At 44.7% G+C, this 19,355-nt stretch overlaps 1 protein-coding gene and 1 non-coding gene across 2 annotated transcripts in view; both read right to left on the bottom strand.

Moving 5' to 3' along the window:
* The window catches only part of LOC126443008 (amyloid beta A4 precursor protein-binding family B member 1-interacting protein-like), a 536,811-nt gene that overhangs the window by 507,642 nt on the left and 9,814 nt on the right, over nucleotides 1-19,355 (bottom strand). The window lies entirely within an intron of this gene.
* Nucleotides 542-616, bottom strand: Trnat-cgu (transfer RNA threonine (anticodon CGU)). The gene has a single exon. It is a non-coding gene; the product is annotated as a tRNA-Thr (tRNA).

The raw sequence follows: 19,355 nt of genomic DNA, 5'->3' as shown, positions 1-19,355 counted from the left end.
AGTAAGCGACTGAAATAAAGCGATGGTGTCGTTACTTTATTATCTGGACGGATGGCAGGGCTGCACCCGCTTCCAGCGCTCTCACCGGGGTGAAAGCCTCGGGTCAGACGGCAAGTGTGTGTTTACAAGCGCGGCCGACTGACCACACGGCATAACGCCAAGCAAAGCAAACGCTAGTTTCGAGGTACGACAGACAGCTTGTGTCGCAACGCGAAAGGTAAATCATGTGGACAAACTACTGCGCAGCTAATACGGAAAATGAAGGAGGATCCGTCAGTCAGTGCAGCCGGCTTATCACGTGAGCTGCTAAAAGAGGCTGGCGAGAAAGGGCGCATCCTCAAACAGATCGAAGTGCCCTCAACAAAAGCGGCTGCAGTGGAAGAGTGGCCGTGAAGAAACAGTACGTGAGTGAACAGAACCGGAACAAGGTATCGTACTTTGCCCAGGGAGTTTATTGTGAAGGATGAAATACGGTGGAACGACGGCAGTTTTGCCGACGAAGGTAAATTTAACGTGAAACTTCCTGGCAGATTGAAACTGTGTGCCCGACCGAGACTCGAACTCGGGACCTTTGCCTTACGCGGGCAAGTGCTCTACCAACTGAGCTACCGAAGCAAGATTCGCAGGAGAGCTTCTGTAAAGCCTGGAAGGTAGGAGTCGAGATACTGGCAGAAATAAAGCTGTGAGGACGGGGCGTGAGTCGTGCTTCGGTAGCTCAGTCGGTAGAGCACTTGCCCGCGAAAGGCAAAGGTCCCGAGTTCGAGTCTCGGTCGGGCACACAGTTTCAATCTGCCAGGAAGTATCATATCAGCGCACACTCCGCCGCAGAGTGAAAATCTCATTCTGTAAATTTAACGTCTTTGGGTCGGATGGACGAAGCATGGTGTGGCGGAAGAAGAACGAAGAATTCACAGTCAACAAATACTGAACCGACTGTAAAGCATGCGGGTGACAGCGTTCTCGTCTGGGGCTGTATATCGATATTTGGACCGGGCGAATTGCTCTTCGTCGACAGTATTATGGACAAATGTGTCTATTTGAACACATTGAAGAACAATTTGCGGAAAAGTGCTGGAACCGTGTGGATATCAAACACGTTCAAGTTTTACCAGCACAACGACGCGAAGCGTAAGGCTGGCGCTGTGCACGAATATTTGTTGTACAATTGGCCCAAAGTCCTACAACCCCACCTCAATCACCAGATCTTAACCCCACTGAGAAGTGGAGCGACGTATTAGAAAGGCACCAGTATCGTCGATGAAAAGAAGATTGGGACAGTCCACATGCGGACTATTTAGAAAAGATCATTTGCAATATGCCGCAGCGTTTGAAAGAAGTGGTAAAACAGAATGGCTACCCGACAAGATATTGAAACATTTCATGTTCCACAAAATCTTGTCCTGAAATGATTAGTTCTGCAAAGTGTCCGAATATTGAGCTAACGCGAATATATAGGACCGAGTTGTATTTAAACAGTATTATAAAAGAACTTACGTACGTTACGTTAGTAAAGTTTATGCTGTTACTTACAAGACATATCACGGAATATAATGCTCGGATATATGTTTTTTTACGAATAAAGTTATGAGGCTGCAAGGTTAGCATATCATAGTGTCCCAATATTAAAGTGATTCACTGTATACTTTGGCAACGGCCTTACCGAGGTGGATACACCGGTTCACGTGAGATCACCGAAGTTAAGCGCTGTCCGGCGTGGCCGGCACCTGGATGGGTGACCATCCAGGCCGCCATGCGCTGTTGCCATTTTTCGGGGTGCTCTCAGCCCCGTGGTGCCAATTGAGGAGCTACTCGACCGAATAGTAGCGGCTTCGGTCAAGAAAACCATCGTAACGACCGGGAGAGCGGTGTGCTGACCCCACGCCCCTCCTATCCGCATCCTCCTTGAGGATGACACGGCGGTCGGATGGTCCCGGTAGGCCACTCGTGGCCTGAAGACGGAGTACTCTATACTATATTTGCTACATGTTGCTATGTTTGTATCATCTGAAAACGGAAGAAGCTTGGCATTTGGTAATGTTAACGATGAAAGGTCATTGATATACACAGGCAGTAGAGGACCAAGGGTGGCGATGGAAGGTCATTTTAGCCGCGCGGGATTAGCCGAGCGGTCTGGGCGCTGCAGTCATGGAGTGTGCGGCTGATCCCGGCGGAGGTTCGAGTCCCCCCTCGGGCCAGGGTGTGGGTGTGTTCGTCCTTAGGATAATTTAGGTTAACTAATAGGTAAGCTTAGGGACTGATGACCTTAGCAGCCAAGTCCCATAAGGTATCACACACTTTTTTTTAATGTCATTTTACGAGGTACCGACACGCCATTAATTGTGATAGACGCTATGCTTGCGTTGCAGTTTGGTCGAATCGCCCCACCACTGCTGTGTCTCAGGACATAAGAAGTAGAGTGGACTCCCCCACCTGAACTACCGTTCTGAGAAGAGACCTCAGAAGAAAAGAAAAACCGCCGTCTGTGTTGGCAAGCGGTGCATTGTGTGCGCGTGCAGTGCGAGATAGCGAGCGAGCGAGCGGTGCGTTACGAAATCATCTCGTCTCCGCAAGGTACACACAGCACTTGCTTTGGGTCTGGGAGGTAGGGAGGGAGAGAGGGACAGAGAGTCAAATGCGGCCACGGAGGGGGCCGTTGCAAAACCGTGACGTCAGCCGACGTCAGTCCGCGGTCAACACACGCAAGAGACCGCGTGACTAAACGTTCCCCGGCAGGGATGGGCTAAAACTGTCACTTCGCGATAACGGTGATTTCTGTGAACGCTACTTTTCGCTGCAACAGCTACTTCTAGTCGCGATTCGTCACAGTTTTAAAATCGCATTGCGCCGTCTAACTGTACATGTCTTTCGTCGTCCCCTCACTTGCTTGTATGTTTTTGAAGATTGTGCGTCGTCTGGTGCAGCTAAATCAAAGGCTGTTTGAAGTGTACCTTTCGCGTTTCGTTTCTTTCCTGTGAAGCACCAATAAAACCGAAAATGTAAATCGAATTAGCATCTACGATTCGGAGTGCTGGGTGATTACCGGAGAACAGCGAGTAGACTGAAGCTGTAGGTGGGGGCCCCTTCTGAAATGAGCGTGCCGTTTGGAACACACAGCGAATGAGTTCCGGCAAACAACACACTATAAAGATACTATAATTGATGGCATAGAAAGCGGACAAGTTTTATGTTTTCGTCACATGAAAGAATACCCAAAGTTATGTGTGACTGTAGATCAACTGTAGACCAAATATTGACCCTGCGTCAAATTTTGGAAAAGAAATGGGAATACAATAAACCAGTTCATAATCTTTTCATAGTTTTTACAAAAGCATATGATTCAGTATTGCAGTCAAAATTGTACAGAATTCTTTTGGAACTTGGGATACCAAAGAAGTATGTTAGACTTGTAGAAGCGAGTTTGAGAAACGCAAAAGGTAGACTACGCATGGGGAAATTGGAGTCAGAAGAATTTGTAATAAAGAACGGACTTAAGCAGCGAGATGCCATGTCTCCGCTACTTTTTAATTTAGTCCTAGAATATATTGTACGAATGGCAGCAGATAATTCGGAGGGTGTGGAGTTAAATGGAAATATTAAGACACTAGGGTATGCAGATGATCTAAACATCATTAGCGATAGGAAAGAATCTGTAACAGCAAATGCGAATGCGTTAATCGAGGCTAGTGAAGACGTAGGTCTAAGGATAAGTGAAGACAAAACTAAATACCTGGTTACTACCAGAATGCCAACAGCAGTAGATCAGGAAATGTTAAGAGTTGGAGACATGCAGTTTGAAAAAGTGAACACATTTAAGTATCTAGGCGTGGACATCACTTCGAGAAATGAGATCGAATCCGAACTGAAGAAGAGTTTACGGGCGGCAAATGCGTGCTACTTCTCACTGAATGGATTACTTTCATCACGGATATTGTCTAGGAATTTAAAGATTAGAATACACAAAAGTATTATTCTACCAGTTATGTTGTATGGGTGTGAGACTTGGTCCCTCACTGTGCAAAATGGAAAGCCGTTTCGAGTATTTGAAAACAAAATTTTGAGGAAAATTTTCGGAGCAAAAAGGGATGACATTAGCGGAGAGTGGAGAAAAGTGGATAACGAAGAGGTTCACGAACTCTACTCGAGCCCTGACACAATCAGTATTATTAAATCAAGTAGGTTGCGATGGGCGGGTCACGTAGCTCGAATGGATGAGGGCAGGGCAGCGCGCAGAGTACTGGTGGAGGGAAAAAGTCCTGTGGGGAGACCGAGGCGCCGATGGGAGGACAACGTGAAGGCTGATTTGAGGAGCCTAGGTACTGAAGGGGAATGGAAGGAAATAGCCCAGGACAGGGACAGGTGGCGAAAATACGTTGCTGCGGTAATGGACTCTCGAGTCCGGTATGACCAGCGAGTACGTAAGTAAGTAGATAGACAAACCCAAGGCGCAGAGGCAAGTAAAATGGATTCAGAGTACAGAAAATTTCTTCTGACTCCATTCCCTGCCCAGCAGGGATTTAACCTCGAAGACAGACAAAATATGTTGGGTTATTACGGAGACTGAGATTTGGGATGCGGCAGGAGCTCTAGGACATTCCCTCCCCCCCCCCCCCCCCCCCACACTTCCCCGCCATGTATACACGGCGATTTTAAAAATGTCAAGTGCTACCGTAGTCTACTCATTAAGATGTGTAATCTTACGTTAAAGGCCTCAACACACTAAGAGAAGCGGACAGTCGGAAGCTGTGTGGCTCGCTACGGCCAAATTACCCAGACGTTTCTTGTAGTGGCAATTTTCGCAGCAGCTCTATATAAACTGCAGTCGTTTCAAAGAAAATGCCTTTTTTGCATGCTGCATACCGAAATTTTTATTTTTACTTATGCACCCATAAATAATAATTTCTATGTGCAGCATGAAAACAAGGCATTTTTCTTTGAAACGACTGCAGTTTATCCAGACAATGTTCAGCAGCACGAGAGCGGTGAGCGACTTCCAGACAAACACTCCACCCATTTAGGCGACTTTTTCTCCCTGACAAGTCCCACAAAATGATGAAAAGAAAACAAGTTTACCGACTACTACATTTTGGCTCTTCACGTACTCCGATTTCAGAATGAGATATGACGTTTTCATTTATTGCTTCTTTATTACCAACTCTATTGGCGACACCGCTTTGCAGGAACTATCTACACCGAATGTACGTGCAAAATTATATCGTTCGACGACAAATTCAGGAGGTAAGACGCCGTAAACGTCCAGATGCGTGAAAAAAACAACCTTTTTTCCAAATGGAACGCGAATTAGTCAAAGAACACTCATTCACTGTTTAACTACCAACAAACTTAAGTCATAAGTTCAAGCTTTTCCTCACTAACATGCCTAACATCACATATTTAAGACATGAACTCATTTGTACGGTAATCAGACGTTTGAGCGAGTTTTATACAAGGGAGGTCGACTGTGTAAGGACCCGGTTTCTGTGTTCAGGTCAACCGCACACTGCAACACAAGTTACACGTTTTCGCCTCTTAGCGCCAACTACTTGTCAGGACTAATGTTGGCGTTTTCGGTAATGCAACCGACAAAATGCTACGCGGAATGGTTCTGTTAACATTTGCAACTCCTCTTCGTCATATGTTACACGGTAAACACAAGTTGTGTTAGTAATTAGCTGGCTTGAGCAAAGAGAAAATGTCATCCCAGCAAACTAGTCTGTAGTAAGTATCGCTTACGTCTGTTCTTCCTTTGGCTTCAAATGTTTGTACCAGTGAAACAAGTGTGAAAAATGTGATGTTGAGAATCATAACAAATTATCATACAGTACAATACAGTGCGAGTTCGTCTTTAGAATACGGATTGCAACTGCTTTGTTATGTTCATAGGTGTCTGAACTACATTTTCAGTCACTCGACACCTGTGTGTGAACATTTAAAGTGCCTGCTAGAGTGTTCGTCGAACCACACACACACACACACACACACACACACACACACACACACACACACACACCCCAAATGAAAACACCAAACACAACAGAAAACAAAAGACAAAGACACAAGAACAGTTGGCAACACTACACACCGAGAACACACAATGCTGATCGCGGAACGGCAGTGAAAGTCAAACATGTGATGTGACATGTGTATAAACAACGCCAGATTCGATTAACTGGAGTATGAAGACTATCAAATACGTAACCAGGAACACAGATATGTGTGTTAGCAGCGCTCGAAATCTGAAGTAACACGAAAGATACATTCACAATATGGAAGTTGTGCTACAAAAGTAGCTTCTAACCTAAAAAACAAGAAAAAACAAAGGTAATATATCAGCAGATTAAATCTATCACATAATACGTTTATTGTGTGTATAAAAAGAAACATGTATTTCAGGCCACTGCCCAAATAAATGCAGCGAAACCCGTAAGGCAACAAACAAACCGCCTGCATTTAGTTGCATAGACGGCACGTACCTTCACGAATTCAAGGCAACTGAAAGAAAATGACGGAAAACAGATAAAAATGACGATGTCACACTATTTGTCTGCCGTTGCACTCTGGAGCAGCGCACAGGGGAAAGGAACACTTAAATCTGTCGTTGCGGGATAATCCCTCTTCATTTACTACAATGATCATTTCTCCAAATATAGACGAAGAACGCCTTTGCTTCAACGACCACCGCCCCAATTCTTATCACACCCGCGCCGCTCTGTCCCCTATTTGGCGACGGTAACGACGGACAAACATGGGGTGGTCGGTCAGTCTCTTTAGCAGATCTGTCGCATCTTCTGCCGAAGCGCGGACTTCGGTTTGCCTTTTCCACATTATCTATGTGATCGTTCCAATTTAGGTTCCTCGTAATTCCTACGTGTTTGGTTGAATTAGGTACCCTTAAATAGGTGTGATTTATCGTGTAACCGAACTTTAGCGGATTCCATTTAGTACTCACGTGGATGACCATCCACTTTTCATTATTTACGTTCAATTTCCACTTTTCGAACCGTACAGATTTCTCTCTACGTTATTTTGCAAATTGGTTTCGATCTTCTGATGACTTTACTAGAGGGCCGATCACGGTCTCCCCTAAACAGGTTTTGTACACCGGCGACAGCAGTGGGTCTCCAACACTTCCGTTTTACTCTCGATAGTTTTTCGTCGATTACTCTGCACTGTGGACCTTTCTGACAGGAAATCACGAATCCGGTCGCACTACAAGTGCTACTCCATAGGCGCGGAATATGCTTGTCAGGAACGGTGGAAAACCACAATGGAAAGTTGGAAATATGGAAATGATTTGAAATCCCTGTCGATAAACTCATTATTTCGTGTGAATAGAACGTCAGTTCTGTTGCACAAGAATAAGATTTTGTGAATTGGCGCTGAATACCGTTTTCTTGGATGTACACTACTGGCCATTAAAATTGCTACACCAAGAACAAATGCAGGCGATAAACGGGTATTCATTGGACAAATATATTAAATTAGAACTGACATGTGATTCCATTTTCACGCAGTTTGGGTGCATAGATCCTGAGAAATCAGTACCCAGAACAACCACCTCTGGCCGTAATAACGGCCTCGATACGTCTGCGCATGGAGTCAAACAGAGCTCGGATGGCGTGTACAGGTACAGCTGCCCGTGCAGCTTCAACACGATACCGCAGTTCATCAAGAGTAGTGACTGGCGTATTGTGACGAGCCAGTTGGTCGGCCACCATTCACCAAACGTTTTCAATTGGTGAGAGATCTGGAAAATGTCCTGGCCAGGGCAGCAGTCGAACATTTTCTGTATCCAGAAAGGCTCGTACAGGAGCTGGTCCTGCATTATCCTGCTGAAATGTAGGGTTTCGCAGGGATCGGATGAAGGGTAGAGCCACGGGTCGTAACACGTTTGAAATGCAACGTCCACCGTTCAAAGTGCCGTCAATGCGAACAAGAGGTGACCGAGACGTGTAACCAATGGCACCCCATACCATCACGCCAGGTGATACGCCAGTATGGCGATGACGAATACACGCTTCCAATATGCGTTCACTGCAAACACGGATGCGACCATCGTGATGCTGTAAACAGAACCTGGATTCATCACAAAAAATGACATTTCGCCATTCGTGCACCCAAGTTCGTCGTCGAGTACACCATCGCAGGCGCTCCTGTCTGTGATGCAGCGTCAAGAGTAACCGCAGCCACGGTCTCCGAGCTGATAGTCCGTGCTGCTGCAAACGTCGTCGAACTGTTCGTGCAGATGGTTGTCGTCTTGCAAACGTCCCCATCTGCTGACTCAGGGATCGAGACGTGGCTGCACGATCCGTTACAGCCATGCGCATAAGATGCCTGTCATCTCGACTGCTAGTGATACGAGGCCGTCGGGATGCAGCGCGGCGTTCCGTATTACCCACCTGAACCCACCGATTCCATATTCTGCTAGCAGTCATTGGATCTCGACCGACGCGAGCAGCAATGTCGCGATACGATAAACCGCAATCGCGATAGGCTACAATCCGACGTTTATCAAAGTCGGAAACGTGATGGTACGCATTTCTCCTCCTTACACGAGGCATCACAACGACGTTTCACCAGGCATCGCCGGTCAACTATGTATGAGAAATCGGTTGGAAACTTTCCTCATGTCAGCCGGTGGTAGGTGTCGCCACCGGCGCCAACCTTGTGTAAATGCGCTGTAAAGACAATCATTTGCGTATCACAGCATCTTCTTCCTGTCGGTTAAATTTCCCGTCTGTAGCACGTCATCTTCGTGGTGTAGCAATTTTAATGGCCAGTAGTGTATTTGATAATGTTCGAACACAGGCCCATTTCCAGAGGCAGTTGCCACTGTAACTGCAGCCGCGCGGGATTAGCCGAGCAGTCTGAGGCGCTGCAGTCATGTTCTGTGCGGCTGGTCCCGGCGGAGGTTCGAGTCCTCCCTCGGCCATGGGTGTGTGTGTTTGTCCTTAGGATAATTTATGTTACGTAGTGTGTAAGCTTAGGGAGTGATAACCTTAGCAGTTAATTCACGTAATATTTCACAGACATTTGAACATTTGAACTCTGAACTGCTGGCTCCTCTACTGATCTGTCCACACACATGAGAGACGATTGTGAGGATTCAAGATGTACGTCGACAGCGCGAGACGGGACGTTCTTACAATGGAACACGACGTCGGTCGACAGGCTTGGCTCTCTGGCGTGACGGAATGCTACGGTGCTGCTACTTCTAGTTGTCACCTGTGACTTCTAGCTGCGACTGAAACCACAGCCAGATACTGGTGGCTCGGTACTGTGGAAACCGCGGGTTCCCAGTCACTTGTGACTTCTGACAGGTCGCCGCGTGACTGATTCACGATCCAACGCGCCGCGACTCGCGAAAGTAAAAAAGGGTCGCAGCAGAAACCAAAGCGCGGCCCGCGGTATAAATAAAAGAAAAAGAGCAGACCCGACGCTCCGTCACGGCCTATTCGCGAGCGCTGAGACACGGCGGGAAATTCGCTGACGAAACCGCCTCGCCCGTTCACTCTACGGTTTAGCGGTGGCGGCGACGGCGTCCGAATACAAAAGAACTGGCGCGCGCAAAGTACCCGTTTCCCCGCGCCTCTGCTTTCTGCATAATACATTCGAAGCGAGACACCGCGGGCGCTGCGGTGAGGGCTACTTTGTGTCAGTATCACAACACACACACACATACATACATGCATAGTAATCCTGTCAAGAGGCGGCAGAGGACCTGGAAGAGCAGTTGAACGGAATGGACAGCGTCTTGAAAGGAGGATATAAGATGAACATCAACAAAAGCAAAACGACGATAATGGAATGTAGTTGAATTAAGTCGGGTGATGCTGAGGGTATTAGATTAGGAAATGAGACACTTAAAGAAGTAGGCGAGTTTTGCTATTTTGGGAGCAAAATAACTGATGATGCTCGAAGTAGAGAGGATATGAAATATAAAATGGCTACTTTTAGAAAAGATTTCCTGACAAATCTATACTCTGTATTAACAAATTTCTCTTCTTCAGAAACGCTCTCCTTGTCATTGCCAGTCTACATTTTATATCCTCTCTACTTCGACCATCATCAGTTATTTTGCTACACAAATACCAAACTCCTTTACTACTTTAAGTGCCTCATTTCCTAATCTAATTCCCTCAGCATCACCCGACTTAATTTGACTACATTCCATTATCCTCGTTTTCCTTTTGTTGATGTTCATCTTATAACCTCCTTTCAAGACACTGTCAATTCCGTTCAACTGCTCTTCCAAGTCCTTTGCTGTCTCTGGCAGAATTACAATGTCATCGACGAACCTCAAAGTTTTTATTTCTTCTCCATGGATTTTAATACCTACTCCGAATTTTTCTTTTGTTTCCTTTACTGCTTGGTCAATATACAGGTTGAATAACATCGGGGAGAGGCTACAACCCTGTCTCACTTCTTTCCCAACCACTGCTTCTCATTCATGCCCATCCACTCTTATAACTGCCATCTGCTTTCTGTACAAATTGTAAATAGCCTTTCGCTCCCTGTATTTTACCCCTGCCACCTTCAGAATTTGAAAGACAGTATTCCAGTCAACACTGTCAAAAGCTTTCTCCTAGTCCACAAATGCTAGAAACGTAGGTTTGCCTTTCCTTAATCTTTCTTCTAAGATAAGTCGTAGGGTCAGTATTGCCTCACGTGTTCCAATATTTCTACGGAATCCAAACTGTATCGTCCCCGATGTCGGCTTCAACCAGTTATTCCATTCGTCTGTAAAGAATTCGTGTCAGTATTTTGCAACCGTGACTTATTAAGCTGATATCTTTAAAACTGCGGAAGTTTATGTTTCACAGCGAATAAACATTTACACAATGAACTTCTGGACTAACGACTTGAAATAGTTTCATGCGATTTCCACAAAACGTTCTGACGTTAGCATTGCACTATAGCTGTCACCCCTGCAAGCTACCGACCTGTATATTTTATTTACTGATTTGCGACTTCTTTTATACCCTTTTCATAATGCAAATGTTTGTCATAACATCGTACTTGCCTCAGTTACACAGCAAATGAGTACAGCATAAATATCTCACTATTGTCATACTTGTGTATTTTTTAATGAACAGTTTACTATTTTGCACTAACTTTATTTAAAGACCGATCGCAAGTGCTATTAAAAACCTCAGCTAATATAAAATGGGTCAGTTGCACGTGTTAGCGGAAACGACAATTGAGAAGAGCACCGAAAGATGCTTTGTGTTAAGAAGGCATACGTAATTGTATAAATGATATTTAGCGATAGCCTCTTGTTATTTATCGTGGGCTCACTTGCGCAGTAATGCTAGCTCATTTACTTATGAACTAACTATTGCTTATATTTATTGTTAGTAATCGGAGTCTGACCGTATGTTTATGACATTTATTTATTTCAATATTATTGTGGTAAAAGTACTGGGAGATGAAGGAGCTTGCACAGGATTGAGTAGCATGGAGAGCTGCATCAAACCAGTCTCAGGACTGAAAACAACAACAACAACAAAGTTGAACCAGAGCTTGTAGACTTTGTATTTTTGATGGGGACAGTCTTCAGCACACTGAAGCGGAACACTATGGGAGTCAAGTGGAGACTGCGACTTTTCGGGTGACGAGTTGGAGGGAGCGATTCCGGAGCTCTGGAAGGACTCAAACCTGTCTAGAGTAACGTGCGCGATTGAGCCGCACAGCCGCTACAATGCTCTCACTTAATATTTCGATAGGTCTGAATGTGTTCCACAGTAAGCCTCGTAACATTTTCCCCTTGATTTACAGAACTCAGAATACTGGGAGAGTACGGGGTACTAAGTCCTCGTATCGTGTATGATAATATTGTGTTCACGAAATGGGCTTAATTTTATCTTTGGTGACTTTAGTATGTGAACTTTGCTACCATTTTTGTAACGCTCTCAGCGGAACTTTGTCCCACTTGATAAGGGTATTTTTTTATCTGTACTTTAAGTGAATATCATAGGACCACATCCTTTTTGAGATGCTCTTTCTCGAATAAACAGTATTCGACATATTTCTCTGTCGTCTACATCAATAGGCTAAAACCCTTATTATTAAGTTATTCATTCATCTTTTTCCATACTTCTTTGTATTTTATTAACTCGCAGCTGTAACGAACGCGTGACTGTGACTGGAGGACTATTCGCGGCGGATCAGCTGCGGGTCATGAAAGCTCCACCCTATGACTACATTGATCTGTTATGTCTGTACAGAACCAAGCATCTGAAGTAGGAGTAACCACAGGTAGAGGAGCGACTGGTCTGCTCGCATGGGACGCAGTTTAGAAGAGCAACCGTTCAACTACGTTCGCAACTCGTACAGGCACTTCACGTTGGTTCGGTGCCAGTCCACTTGGAGCGCTGCACGTATGTCAGTCCATTATTTCGCTTTAATACTGGCTGACTTTGGTGTTCCGTGTTTCTTTTCGCTTCCTAGTTAATAGAAACAGACACTGTGCTTCTGATTACGACTTTTCGTGTGTATTGCACTCTTTGAATTACATGTAAAATATGTTTTTCGTATTCTGACTGCATTCTTCTCGCATTCGTAATACTGCGTGGCGTAAATTTAGCATATTAGTGTTTGTTTCACACGAAACATTCGTTGCATGATATTCTGTGGACTTAGGTGTCTATGTTATTCCTTACGGATGTGTGGGACAAGTGCTCGATTTAAATGCATTGTTAAGTATATTGATCGTGTTCTACGTTTTTTGCTTGCACCCGTTTTTCGCATTTTCTCGCACAAAGTGGCAGGTTTTGACGGTACTGGAATCCAGCTTTATTACGTCTTGTCACGGAATTAATCCAGCGTCGGATGGCGTAGTTTCTTGCCAGGCGGTCAACGCATGGATGTAGATGCGTTGTTGTTTTGGTGGGTGGAGCTTTCTTCTTTGCAAATGGTGAAAGTGCGACAGTAGTTACGCAAATGTCTTCACAGTTTACTAACGCGTACTACAGACAACACGTTTTAGCAGAAGTCTATGACAAAGTCGGTGGCTCCATTGAATGCGAGAGTACGACAAACGGATGGAAACAATATTAACAAGGAATACTATAAAGATACTTACAGCGCACTTAAATCGAGCAGTTCGCACGCAGATTCGTGAGCAGTAACAAATAGACAAGGAGTCTGCAGAACACATTACGACGGAACCAGCTTATATTTCGTACGAAACAAAAGCAAATATGGAATCATTTGCGGTAACTACTGTCAGGGATGAAAGTAAAAATTAAGTAGAATGCGAGCGACATGTTTACACTGCAAATTGAAGAGAGCAATACACACAAAGTTGTAATCAGGAAGATAATTTCCATTTGGTTGAATTTTATCCAACATGGCTGAAATAAAATTTCCACTTGATAACAGCCACACGGTCGAAATTGCAATACTTTGCTTTGCAAATAAATACGTTTTACCACCAGACTACCAGACCGCTGCATAAAGCATAAATGAGAAATATCAGCATCTAGTGCTCGTATTTCGCAAAGAAACACTGCAGATGGTCTCCCCGAAGTCGAAGTTCACTGCCAGGCCACTCGGAGCGCCACTGTCGGTCTCTCTTTCCGTACCCTGGCATTTCTGGAGTTTTGGTGTTATGCGGTTCCACCGCTGAAACTGAATGGATGTTAGAGCATAGAAAGAAGAGGCTGAAACGGGGCATTCAACCAGGGTGACCCTAGAAGTCAGTCAAGGGGGGGGGGGGGGCTGGGGGAGTGAAATAAGCTTGGAGAGTTGGAAGTCCTCTACCGACAAATTGGTAAAATTTGGTGTTGCTTAAAATAGTTTTGATAACTGTTTTGGAGTTTAGTGTAAAAAATGTGTATTAATAAATAATAAGATGCCTATTTTAAGTTAAATGATATTTATTGGTTTAGGTAGTAAGCTATTTGCCACTATTATTCTTTTAATAAAATGTGTTTCCAATACATTGCAACCTATATTGCTACATAATTATTTTTTTTTTATAATTGATTCTGTTGAAGTATTATATTCGTTGATTTCTGAAGTCATTTTATCCAGTGTAATATGACACCCCCTTGCCACCGCCCCCGTATTTAACTGAACAACGTGTTTGCTGGTACCGGAATAGCGCAGGCGAGAACACAGTCGTGCCGCAACGAGGCGCAGCTCTGAAGCGCGATGGAATGTCCCGGAAAGCCCCGATTCGCTAACGATCCGTGAGCTATTCGCCAAGTTGCAACGGAAGGGCAGCGTAGCTGACGATCTAGAGGAGAATGTAGATGTGGAATGTCGGCGTCAGGCGAACTGCTGTTACTCCTGAAAATGGCGCCACCGTTTCTGGAATTAGTCAGCAAAATCCAAGATAATGGTTTCAAGCGTTGTAGGTAGCAGACGTCGCCTACACACGTGTCAATTAGAAATCCAAAGCCACTAGACCACACCTGTACCAGCCGACTTTGCGAACCAGATGTTCACAATGACCGACAGTGAAGTGTTTTATATTATTGGCTACTTCTTGTTCGTAGACGATGCTCACGTCCACGTGAATAAACATCTTCATTTACGTGAGCCAAAACTGCTGTATTCTCGCAAAGTCGCTGTTGAGGTGTAGTAAGCAGCAGAGGCGTTAGTCATGCGAGAAACGGTCAGCGGTGAAGACTACGTTGCAATTTTGGAACAATTTGTGGCCACACAGATGACGTCGGAGGATCTCTATCCCGCACCCGACAGATGTTTTGCTTTGTAAATGAATACTTCAGACATGCTCACTGTGCTGACAAGGGAACCTCCCCATCGCACCCCCCTCAGATTTAGTTATAAGTTGGCACAGTGGATAGGCCTTGATAAACTGAACACAGATCAATTGAGAAAACAGGAAGAAGTTGTGTGGAACTATGAAAAAAATAAGCAAAATATACAAACTGAGTAGTCCATGCGCAAGATAGGCAACACGAAGGATTCTGTGACCTCAGGAACGCCGTGGTCCCGTGGTAGCGTGAGCAGCTGCTGAGCGAGAGATCCTTGGTTCAAGTCTTGTCTAGAGTGAAAGTTTTACTTTCTTTATTTTTGCATAGTTATTATCTGTCCGTTCGTTCATTGACGTCTTTGTTCACTGTAATAAGTTTAGTGTGTGTTTTGCGACCGCATCGCAAAACCGTGCCATTAGTAGACGAAAGGACGTGCCTCTCCAATGGGAACCGAAAACATTTGATCGCAAGGTCATAGGTCAACCGATTCCTCCACAGGAAAACACATGTGATATATTCTATACGACACTGGTGACGGCATGTGCGTCACATGACTGCAATATGTTGTCGACCCACCTAACTTGTACACTTGGCGAATGGGTAAAAAGATTCTTCTACCTTGCCCGATTTAGGTTTTCTTGTCGATGTGATAATCACTCCCAAAAAAGTGATGAAAACATATGAGTGTCACAAACTGAAAATAAAAAATTAAACTTTTCACTTGATGGAAGATTTGAACGAAGGACCTTTCGTTCCGCAGCTGCTCACGTTACCACGAGACCACGGCGTTCCTGCGTTCCCAGATGTTGCCTATCTTCCTATGAACTACTCGGTTTGTATATTTTGCTTATTTTTTCATAGTTCCACACAACTTCTTCCTGTTTTCTCAATTGATCTGTGTTCAGTTTTTCAAGACCTATCGACTGTGCCAACTTATAACTAAATCTGAGGGGGGTGCGATGGGGAGGTTCCCTTGTGAGTACAGCACAGCACAGGTACGGACTGGACTCAATATTCGCCCATCTCACTCCTCGCCAGCCATCCCACCACACCGGGCGAGCTCGCATCGGCGATCTGTGTGGCGTGTTGACGCACTACAGGGCAAGTTTGACTGTTCGCTTGCGCCACCTCCGTACTGCCTGCAGAGGGGGCGATTTAGATTATGCACGAGCTGCACGGTGTCCGGCGCCATCTGTTAGCTGCTTCTCCAAGTATTTCGCAAGTTTTGCATAGCTTTTGTGGAGAATTCCTACGGCTTTCACAATGAACGTACTGTAACGTCCACGAGATAATTTTAGCTACAGTGCGACGAAAGGAAATAATGCATCTAACAGTTATGAACATTATCTATCCGACATATGAAAAAACAGTGAAATAAAACGACGATAAATATTAATAATTTATATAATATTTTATTATGTAATTGGACATATCGATGTGTATCACACAAAGACAACAAGGATTGTAAATTCCTTTTATGATCTGCGTTTGTCTTACTTTTGTCTTTACCATTTGTTGGTTGGCTTTTGTAGGTTGCGGACGCAAGACGTATATCAAACTGAGGTCTGTTAAGAAATGGTAATTATTTGTTAATTATTACTTGAGAATAGAGTTCATTATTATTATTATACATATGAGTGAATAATTATTCCTCTCTCAATAAGCATTATCTATATTAATTATGCCGGCCGGGGTGGCCGAGCGGTTCTAGGCGCTACAGCCTGGAACCGCGCGTCCGCTACGGTCGCAGGTTCGAATCCTGCCTCGGGCATGGGTGTGTGTGATGTCCTTAGGTTATTTAGGTTTAAGTAGTTCTAAGTTCTGGGGGACTGATGACCTCAGTAGCTAAGTCCCATAGTGCTCAGAGCCATTTTTTTGTATTAATTATTTCTTTCCGCTGCAAGGAGCGCAGCCATTGATGATAGCGATTTGTATCGCGTTTTTATCTGTGTTTCTTACGAAAGCATCAAAGGTTTGCTCGATGAAAATTAGTCTAAATAGTGCAGAATATAAAGGTAAAGTATAATAAGCATTTCAAATACTTATCCTGTTAAAATGAAATTTGCTCTAACAATAGAAAGTCTATCAATTGTCTGCCGCCATCTTAACAAATATCTCAGCGGCAAATTCAAATTACGCAACTCTGCAGACATAAATGCAGAAGGTAATAAAAATGTGTAAATAAATGTGCACCGGTGGTTCCGAACTCATTTTAATGAAAATAATTCCAATCAGATTGGTTTTTTAAAAACAGTGCTAAACATAGCCTCTGAAACGCATACCATAAAAGCTACGGGAGAAGAGATACGCTTCACCATAGCGAAGATCGTGTTCATAGCTGTTAAGGAATCCATTTTAGAGCCCGTGAGTTCCTGTGACAACCCCGAATGCTGACGACCAGTACAGGCTGCCCACGGCCCCCCTCTCTCCCGTGTTCAGATTTGAAACCATGTCCAACTTTTTTCTCAAATTCACTGTTTAGCTGTCCACGAGTTTGTCAAACAAGCACGTACGCGTACCTGCCAGGTTTGTCAAATTTATCCTTACTTTTCGAGCAGCTGTCATCCTGTCGCTATCTGTGCAGACAAAGCATTTCTCCATTAACTTTAGCACTGTCTGTACACAATATAAGACGAACGCGCTTACGGCCCACATAAATGTACCCATCAAAATCTGCTGAAGGAAATTTTACACTCAGAACATGAAGATTACACTAATTTTCTCCAAATTGACTGTTTGTTAACCTTTTAATAAGGTATTTCAATTACCTCGCACTAAAATGGAAAGGAGTATACTGGGGTACCTTTACATGTGGCGCTCGAATATTGTAATGGTACTAACGTACACTAAAATGAAACTATTGTATTATAAACGATGTTATGTCTCTGACGGGTCTATAAAGGGGATCGCTGACTTTGCACGATTGCCGAGCCAAAGATACTGCTTCTGGTCTGAGATCGTAGTGTTGCAGTAAGAGTGCGCTGTCTGTGAGAGAAAGAGGATGAAGTAGGCAGTTTTTCTGGCGTGCTCTGTAAAGCCACCAAGTGTTAGATTATAATGTAGGAATTGAGAGTGCATGTATTATTGGAAACGTAGATGTGGAGGCAGAAGTCTTCTCGCAAGCAAGGTAAAGATGTTAAATACGAGGGTAAGTCAATCATCCGCAAAGTAGTTATAAAGTTTTATTGTAATCAAACAGGAAACTTACAAGAACATCATTCTTCGACATAGTCTCCGTTCGTTTGAACGCACTTGGTTCAAAATGGCTCTGAGCACTATGAGACTTAACTTCTGAGGTCATCAGTCCCCTAGGACTTGGAACTACTTTAACCTAACTAACCTAAGGACATGACACACATCCATGCCCGAGGCAGGATTCGAACCTGCGACCGTAGCGGTCGCGCGGTTCCAGACCGTAGCGCCCAGAACCGCTCGGCCATACCGGCCGGCAACGCACTTGTCCATCGTTGCACAAGCCTCCTGGTGGCGTCATAAAAGAAGGTTCTCGGTTGAGCTGCGAACTTCTTTCACTGCTTCGTCCGAGGCACATCGACGGCCCCTTGATGCTCGTTGGTGTGGACCAAACAAGCGATAAGTCAGAACGGGCAAGATCGGGACTATACGGGGGATGATCCAGTACTTCAAATTTGCGTTTCTGAAGCGTTTCAGCAGTGTGGGCAGCAGTGTGAGGACGGGCATTGTCGTGCAGAAACAACACCTTCTGACAGCAGTCCTCGGCGTTTGCTTCGAACTGCAGCCTTTAGCCTGGCAGTAGGCATCTCACTTCAGCGTACACTGTTTATTGTTGTGCCCCTTTCCCCATGTTCCAGTACTGGACCTCGTACGTTCAAAAAAACCGTGAGCATCAGTTTTCGTACGGACGGTTGGGTCTTGAAGTACTACTTGCACAGCGAATTTGGATGTTTCTACTGCATGCCGTTTACTGTCCGGCTCGTAATGGTGGATCCATGTTTCGTCACCCGTAATGATGCCGTCTAAGAAGCGATCCAAACGTTTTTTGGAGATGTCCGAGCGCGTTTGTTTATGCAACTGTGGGAGTTGTTTTGGGACCCATCTTGCACAAACTTTATGAAACCCAAGCCTGTTGTGGATGATTTCGTAGGCAGAAACGTGACTAATGTGCAGACCATGTGCCACTTGGTCCACAGTTAATCGTCTAAGAGAATCATTTCATGTGAATGGTTTGTTCATTTGTGGCGGTAGGCGGTCGTCCGGCTCCTACACCGTGCGTAACACTTGTGCGACCATTTCGGAATTTTTCAATCCATTCGTAGACACTCCGTTGTGCAAAACACTGTTCCCGTACTGTACCGGAAGTCTTCGATGAATTCCGGCCCCTGATACGCCTTCCGACCACAAAAAGCGGATCACTGGACGTCGCTCTTCTCTGGTGCGAATAGACGGCGGAGCAGCCACGATTGACAGCACGGCAGCGATAACCAAACTAACCTAGCAGGTCGGAAATTGCAGAGATACGACAACAAATAAAGCATGGGTCATCGACGTAAAACGACAGTACTACCGAAATAAACAAAAATAGCTAAATTGCGGATAAAAATTGACTTACGCTCTTATTTTATTCTTCTTCATGAGAGACCAGAATATATAGCG

The sequence above is a fragment of the Schistocerca serialis genome, unplaced genomic scaffold (genome assembly GCF_023864345.2).
Source record: "Schistocerca serialis cubense isolate TAMUIC-IGC-003099 unplaced genomic scaffold, iqSchSeri2.2 HiC_scaffold_1420, whole genome shotgun sequence".
Taxonomy (NCBI): Eukaryota; Metazoa; Arthropoda; class Insecta; order Orthoptera; family Acrididae; genus Schistocerca; species Schistocerca serialis.
This window is presented reverse-complemented; position numbering and strand designations above follow the sequence as displayed.